The sequence below is a fragment of the Palaemon carinicauda genome, chromosome 15 (genome assembly GCF_036898095.1).
Source record: "Palaemon carinicauda isolate YSFRI2023 chromosome 15, ASM3689809v2, whole genome shotgun sequence".
In the NCBI taxonomy this organism is placed as follows: domain Eukaryota; kingdom Metazoa; phylum Arthropoda; class Malacostraca; order Decapoda; family Palaemonidae; genus Palaemon; species Palaemon carinicauda.
In genome coordinates, this window is record NC_090739.1 from 4,003,104 (window position 1) to 4,011,647 (window position 8,544).

Here is an 8,544-nt window from a genome sequence, read left to right on the forward strand (position 1 = left end):
ATATGATATCTTAGATGGTATGGAAGCAACGAGCTTTACTCTTGCAAGGAACTCCATGAGCTTATCAGAGAGAAGACACGTAATGGAGGACTAGAAAGAGATACTTAACTAACATGAAAATACCCCTGTTACCATCTGCTGATCAACGTCAAGCCGTCCAAATCCCCCACCCCCACCCCACCCCCACCCCCCAGTTCTCCAATGCACCCAAAATACTACCTCTACCCAAAAAACGCTAACTTAAAAAATTAGTTGGTACTTCAACTCAATGAAAATTTCTCATTTCACTGATATCGTTTTTTTTTCCAATTTCACATGGTGAGTGATATCAACTTAGACAGCAAAAGAATAGCAAAAAATATCTTACAAGGAAACGCCTTAAAAGATATATCGATTAAATATGACGTGGGAAAAGACAAAAATGAAAATGAAGTGGACATTGAAATATCGTGAGGTAAGAAATTAAATAACAAGACATGAAGATGGTATAATGCGGATAAAGATCGAGATAAACCATTATTATTATTATTATTATTATTAGCAGGATGCTATACGACCAATGGGTCCAACAGGGAAAAATAGCCCGGTGAGGAAAGAAACAAAGGAAATAAATAAACTACAAGAGAAGTAATGACAAATTTATATAAAATATTCTAAGATATGTAACATTAAAATAGATATTTCATATATAAACCATAATAGACGCATTAAAGAACATCAATAAGATGTTTGTGAACTGATTGGTAACGTCTCTGCCTACTGATCACCTGACGGGGGTTCGAGTCCCGCTCACACTCGTTAGTTCCTTTAGTGTCTGCAACCTTACCATCCTTGCAAGCTAAGGATGTGGAGTTTGGGGGAGCCTTTAGGTCTATATGCTGAGTCATCAGCACCCATTGCCTGGCCCTCCCTGGCCCTAGCTTGGGTGGAGAGGTGGATTGCGCACAGTCTCTAGGGACATTGTCCTGCTTGCTAGGGCAATGTCACTATCCCTTGCCTCTGCCATTCATGAGTAGCCTTTAAACCCTATTTAAACCTTTAACCCTGGATAGGTACGGGTCCTCGGACACCCCTTTAAAAGAAACACCAGGGGAGGGGGGCGGATACTCAGAAAGGGAAACATCGAAGGGACAAAAAGAACAACATACAGAAAGTAAGTCAGCATAGGGAGCGACTTTGAAGAGATATGACACCACGAGAGATATAAAGGGAAAACCTGGCTGAAGATGACGGTAAAAGATAATATATAAAGGTTATACGTTGCTGAAAAAGATGGTAAAGATAAATGACGTGAATAGAGAGAGAGAGAGAGAGAGAGAGAGAGAGAGAGAGAGATGCAGAAAGAGACATCAAAGAGACATTGTGGAAAGATACAAGATGGAAAAGAGACAAAATGATACATCGATGGCAATGACGTGGAAAAAAAGACAACAAAATGAAAACAAAAGGAAATAGGGATGTTAAATAGGAAAATAATCATATAGAGAGATACCATGGGGAAACAACAAAGATATTAAAGGGAATAACTCGGAAAAAAGAAACATTGAAGGTAAACGACATAGGAAGAGACATTTTGGAAAACATCACTGAAAGTGACTTCAAAAGGAAAATGAAGAGAGAGAGAGAGAGAGAGAGAGAGAGAGAGAAATAAGAAATCCAGGGTTCTTGTAACCTATTGGAAAAGTCCCTGCCTGGCGATCAGCCGGATATAGATATTCGAATCCGCTCAGCTCGATAGTTTCTTGTGGCATCTGCAACATCACCATCCTTTTAAAAGCCAATAGGTCTGCCTACTGAGTCATCAGCAACCATTGCCTTGGTCTCTCTGGTCCTACCTTGGGTGGAGAGGGGCTTGGGCGCTGATTATATGTTTATATGGTCCTGTGGGGCATTGTCCTGCTGGCTAAGGCATTATTACTGTCATTCATGAGAGGCCTTTAAACCCTAAGGCATTGTCACTGTCCCATGCTTCTGCCATTCATGAGAGGCCTTTAAACCCTAAGGCATTGTCACTGTCCCATGCTTCTGCCATTCATGGGAGGCCTTTAAACCCTAAGGCATTGTCACTGTCCCATGCTTCTGCCATTCATGAGAGGCCTTTAAACCCTAAGGCATTGTCACTGTCCCATGCTTCTGCCATTCAGAGAGGCCTTTAAACCCTAAACGGCTTAGTAAAGAGACATTAGGGGAAACTTCGCCTACAATGAGGGGAACCGACAAGAGAAATAAGGAGACATCTAGGGGGTAATGACGTAATAAGAAACAGTAAGGAGAAAAGCGGCAGATATCTGCAACGAGAGAAAACGACCAGGATAGTGAGAACTTCTAAAGTTTAAACTTGCAGCGAATGTTTTTATGTTGAACAGATTGACATAAGTCTTTTTATAGTTTATATGTGGAAAGATCTATTCTAATCTTGTTACTGATCTTAAAATATTTTTTATCAATTGTTCATTAGTTCTCTTGTAGTTTATTTATCTCATTTCCCTTAATCACTGGGCTATTTTTTCCTGTTGGAGCCCTTGGGCATATAGCATCCTGCTTTTCCGACCAGAGTTATGGCTAAGCTAGTAATAACAACAACAACAACAACAACAACAACAAGAAAAAGATGAGACGTCTAAGAGATGCGATGTCGAGAGGAGAGAGAGAGAGAGAGAGAGAGAGAGAGAGGGAGAGAGAGAGAGAGTAAGAGATGCGATGTCGAGAGAGAGAGAGAAGAGAGAGAGAGAGAGAGAGAGAGAGAGAGAGAGAGAGATCGTAGGGAAGCTACGAGGGATGTAAGACACAAAAAAAGGACTAAGAAAAGCAAAACCATGTAAAGAGAAACTTTGTTGTAAAAACGTCACGAAAATAAAAGTATCGATGTACAACGGTGTCAAAAAACAAGTTAGTTTTATCTTCATCTTGCCTTTCAATGGACGTAAACTTTTGTAAGAGCTTCTGCTTCCCTTACTAACAATAATACCAACAATAATAACCAGAACAACAAAACAAGAGCAATAACAACTTGCGTACTTTAAACGTAGAACAGAACAAAGCTAGACTATAAGACCATAACCAATGTGAATTTCCTCCTCCAATAATGATAACAGTTCCAATAATAGTGAGGATAATAATTTTTCAGTCAAGAATTCGTCCATTTTCATCATTTGTTGATGAATATATATACACTCTAAGAATGAAAATAGCAGTTATTGGCAAATACCAGCGCTGACAAAAATATTAGATAAATAGAAAAGGCGTCTTATAAAATTAACACCACTGAGTCAGCTATTATCTTCAATCAAACTTGATAATAATAACTATAACAAAACGAAAACAGTCACCATAATCTTCTCATTTTTATTCATTTGCTGATGAATATATATCCTCTCTAAGAATGAGAATAGCACAGTTACTGGCAAATTGCAGTGCTGAAAAGATTACATCAATCGAAAAGATGTCTTATAAAATCAACACCACTGAGACAAGCACTATCTTCAATCAAACTTGATAATAATAACAATCACAAAACTAATAAGACAGTCTGCATAATCTTCTCGCCCTATCGTTGCATATCATAACACACGCATGAATACAGAGTAATCCCATCCAAGTGACAATAAGCCTCATGCACCATGAGGCTCAGCAATGGGATCTAATTCCAGACATTGGGCGCCTGCCCCGAATTAGCTGGGTCAGATATAAGTAGGAACAGGGTGCCATCGCAAGATGCGTTCGAACGCAAGGGTTGCTAATGCAAGGAGATTGCCGTTATTAGAAAATTAAGCGAAATTATTCGCTTGCTTGAGGGTACACTCAAGCACACTATTCCATCTGATTTCTCTTCTTAATTTTTTCTGAAGTTTTTATAACTTATATATGAAAGATTATCTTAATATTACTGTTCTTAAAATAGTTTATATCAAATGTTCATTACTTTTCTTGTAGTATATTTATTTCCTTTCCTCACTGGGCTATTTTCCCTATTGGAGCCCCTGGGTTTATAGCATCCTGCTTTTCCAGATAGGGCTGTAGCTTAGCTAATAATAATAATAATAATAATAATAATAATAATAATAATAATAATAATAATAAAAAAAAATAATAATACAACTACTACTACTACTAATAATAATAATAATAATACTATTAATAATAATAATAATAATAATAATAATAATAATAATAATAATTCTTTACTGTCTTAGTAAAATTGTCGGGAGATTGTTAGATATTATCACAAGTTAATTGACAGTTGTTTGGAATAATAATTATTTCATTTTGATATTTGAAATTATCATTTGTAAATTAGATGATCATCAAAATCATATTGAAAAAAAGGCTAATTTGCTTTGAAATTTTCGAACATTTTGAATAATTATTTTCAATCAGCAATACCATTCATTTAAAGAAATTTTTTTCTAACCATCTTAGATTATTATAGACTTTTAAAAATTACTAGGAATCATCAGAAAATTATTCGAAGTTTTTCAGCAAATGCTTAAAGATCAGATTATTCTTAAAAAATGTTATCAATATTACATAAAGGTTTTTCAAAATTGAGAAGTTAGAAAATTACCAGGAATTTACTCGAAATTTTCTAATAAAATATTAAAAGATCACATCTTACAAATTCATATCAAAAGTACTATAAATAAAGCTTTCGAAATTGACAGAAAAAAACATGAAAATTTATAAAAGATCATCACCATATACTTGGAAATTTTTATAAAAATTACTATAAACGATTAGGAAACTCAAAACATTTACCATGAAAATCGTTAAAAGATCATCACAATATTCTTTTTAAAAAATCTTATCAAAATTACTATAAACGTTTATAAAACTGTCATAAATTACCATGAAAATTGTTAAAAGATCATCACATTCTTTAAAAAATCTTATCAAAATTACTATAAACGTTTACAAAACTTTCATAAAATTACCATGAAAATTGTTAAAAGATCATCACATTCTTTAAAAAAATTTATCAAAATTACTATAAACGTTTACAAAACTGTCATAAAATTACCATGAAAATTGTTTAAAAGATCATCACAACATTCTTTAAAATAACCTTGTCAAAATTACTAAAAACGTTTACGAAACAGTTATGAAATTTCCATGAAAATTGTTAAAAGATCATCACAACATTCTTTAAACAAATCTTATCAAAAGTACCATAAACGTTTTCGTAATGGAACAACGTGACCAAGCTTCCCACCAATTTACTAAAGAGATCTCTAGAGAAATTGAAAAAGCGATCATCTGAATTTCAAAATCAAAGCTTTCTAATTAAATCGGACAAATCACTTTGCTTTTCAGCAACCAATTACGCTTTAATTAGCCGAAGCACATGTCAGTTACCGATGCTGTTTACTGATTAAACTCTAAAGGCTTTGATGTCGTCCGCACTGGCATACCCGGAGTACGATATGCTTCGTGGACACACAAGATGTAAATTAGCCCAGAGCTTTATCTGCATTTATATCCGTTCATTTGCAGAAATCCATTCGGGGATTTGTCTTAGCTAGATTTTGATCTAGATTACTTTGATTTGATTGGATTCACCGAACTCTATACATTCTTTTGTATATAAAATACTCATAGTTTATTTCCCTAATTCTTTTCCTTACTGAGCTATTTATCCCCGTTGGAGCCCTTGGGCTTATAGCATCCTGCTTTTCCAACTAGGGTCGTAGCTTAGCTAGTAGTAATAATCATCCTCATCATCTCCTCCTACGCATATTGACGCAAAGGGCTTCTGTTAGATTTCGCCAGTCGTCTCTACCTTGAGCTTTTAAATCAATAATTCTCGATTCATCATCTCCTACTTCCCACTTCATAGTCCTCAGCCATGTAGGCCTGGGTCTTCCAACTATTCTAGTGCCTTTGGATCCTATTTAAACATTATATATATATATATATATATATATATATATATACACACACACACACAAACACACCAATATGTGTGTTTTCATGTAATTTGGACTAAGTAACCTGGGAAAATATTCGCCACCCTCAAGGCAATAAAATGTATTAAATATATATAATAATCACAACTAAACAAAACATTTCACTAGTACATTAAAACTATATATATCATTCCTATATTTAAATGTTAGTTTCTCTCTTGCTTGGGGTGCACTCAGACACATTAATTCTACCTCTTTCCTTATTTCCTTTTCCTCACCGAGTTATTTTTTCCTATTAGAACCCTTGGGCTTACAGCATCCTGCTTTTCCAACTAGGGTTGTAGCTTAGATAATAATAATAATAATAATAATAATAATAATAATAATAATAATAATTATAAAAGGCTGAGCATAAACCCTACCCTCCCATCCCCACCATCAAGGGTTCAGCCAAAATACCCCCACCCCCACCCCACCCCACCGACCGAGAGATTTCAGGAGTCTGAAACTTTCTCCAGGTGCTCACTAATCGAGCTCACCAAATATGTGCTCAACTATCAACAACCTGTCACATTGAGCGCACTCTGGGGAGGACTTCACGTCCAAGCAGAAGCAGAACCTGAAGTATTTGTGGGTCTTGGCTTTTAGATAAGACAAACTTCACCGTGGGACCGTGAACCTTTAGCAGAGCCAACTAAATTGTGCAAAAATATGAAAAAAAAAAATTGGAATGAGTTTTAAAAGGTACATAAAATTAATGCTTTTCAAGACATCAACAACAGTAGTTTCAAGAATGTGAAAAGCTTCAAAATTGACATACTTAAGAGTCGTATGAAAAAAATAAAAATATTGGAATTATTTTAAAAGGTACATAAAATTTATGCTTTTCACGACATCGACAACAACAGTTTCAAGAATGTGAAAAGCTTCAAAATTGACATACTTAAGAGTCGTGAGGGATTATTCAACTTTAATAAATTATTTTCCACATTCAGAACATCCAATCAACTGTAAGATTTATCATTAATAAACAATCTCTCCTATATAATAAAAGTAAGTGTCTGGCTATACATATAAATATAAATTGTAAGAATTGTGAATGTATCTTTCCTTATTAAGGAAAAAATATATTTTTTCGGTTACGCTGAGCTTTCCTCGTCCCTCTGGTAGGTTTAGAGGAGGGTCCATGTGTGTGTTTATCTAGAAATTTAACCGTCATTTTTGACCGGTCACGTCCACTATTAACAATAATAATAATAATAATAATAATAATAATAATAATAATGTTAATAATAATAATCATTATTATTATTATTATTATTATTATTATTATTATTATTATTATTATCATTATTATTATTATTTGCTAAGCTACAATCCTAGTTGGAAAGGCATCATGCTATAAGCCCAAGGGCTCTAACAGGGAAAAATAGCCAAGGGAGGAAAGGAAATAAGGAAATAAATAAACCAAGAGAAAAGTAGTGAACAATTAAAATATCTTCAGAACAATAACAACATTAAAATAAATCTTTCATATATAAACTATGAAAACTTTTAAAGAAAAAACCAGCGGAAGAGAAATAAGATAGAATAGTGAGTCCGAGTATACCCTCAAACAAGAGAACTTTACCCCAAAGACAGTGGAAGGCCATGGTATGGAGGCTATGGCACTACCCGAGACTAGAGAACAATGGTTTGATTTTGGAGAGTCCTCCTAGAAGAGCTGCTTGCCATAACTGAAGTATCTCTCCTACCCTTACCAAGAGGAAAATAGCCACTGAACAACTACAGTGCAGTATTTAACCCCTTGAGGGAAAAATAAATGTTTGGTAATCACAGTGTTGTCAGGTGTATGAGTACAGAGGAGAATGGGGAACGAATAGCCCAGGCTATTTGGTGTGTGTGTGTAGGCAAATGAAAAATAAGCCGTAACCAGAGAGAGGCCTCCAATGTAGTACTGTCTGGCCAGTCAGAGGACCTAAGTGGTAGTATCTCAACGGGTGGATGGTGCCCTGGCCAACCTAATACCTGCGTGCATTAATTCTCGCTTTGTTTTCTCCGGTTTAAATATGGTAATTATTTAATACTAATGTTAAACACGTACATCATTTTCGTCCCAGCGGATGTTGAGAAAAGGAACCAATACATTTTTTCTACGTTCATATACGCCTGGCGTTTCGTGGCTCGGAAGATAAATATGATAAGAATGATAGCGTAGCATCGGTACATTTTTGTATAATACAATAATTTATGGAGAAGATAAACCATAATCAGCATCTTCTTTCCCACCGTTATCCCTACATTAAGGGGTCGGTTGCCTGATGCGTCCTCTCCAATACCTTCTATCAAAGGCATCCTCTTCCACCAAACCCCTTCTCTCCATATCATCCTTCACCTTATCTTCTTTCCCACCGTTATCCCTACATTAAGGGGTCGGTTGCCTGCTTGCTCCCTCCCCAATGCCTTCTATAAAAGGCATCCTCTTCAACCAAACCCTTTCTCTCTATATCATCCTTCACCTTATCTCGCCATCTGATTCTCGCGCTCCCTCTTGATCTTCTCCCCCTTACAGGTTCCTCCCAAGCTCTCCTCGCTCTCTCTCCACCATTCATCCTCAACATAATGGCAACATTAAAAATTT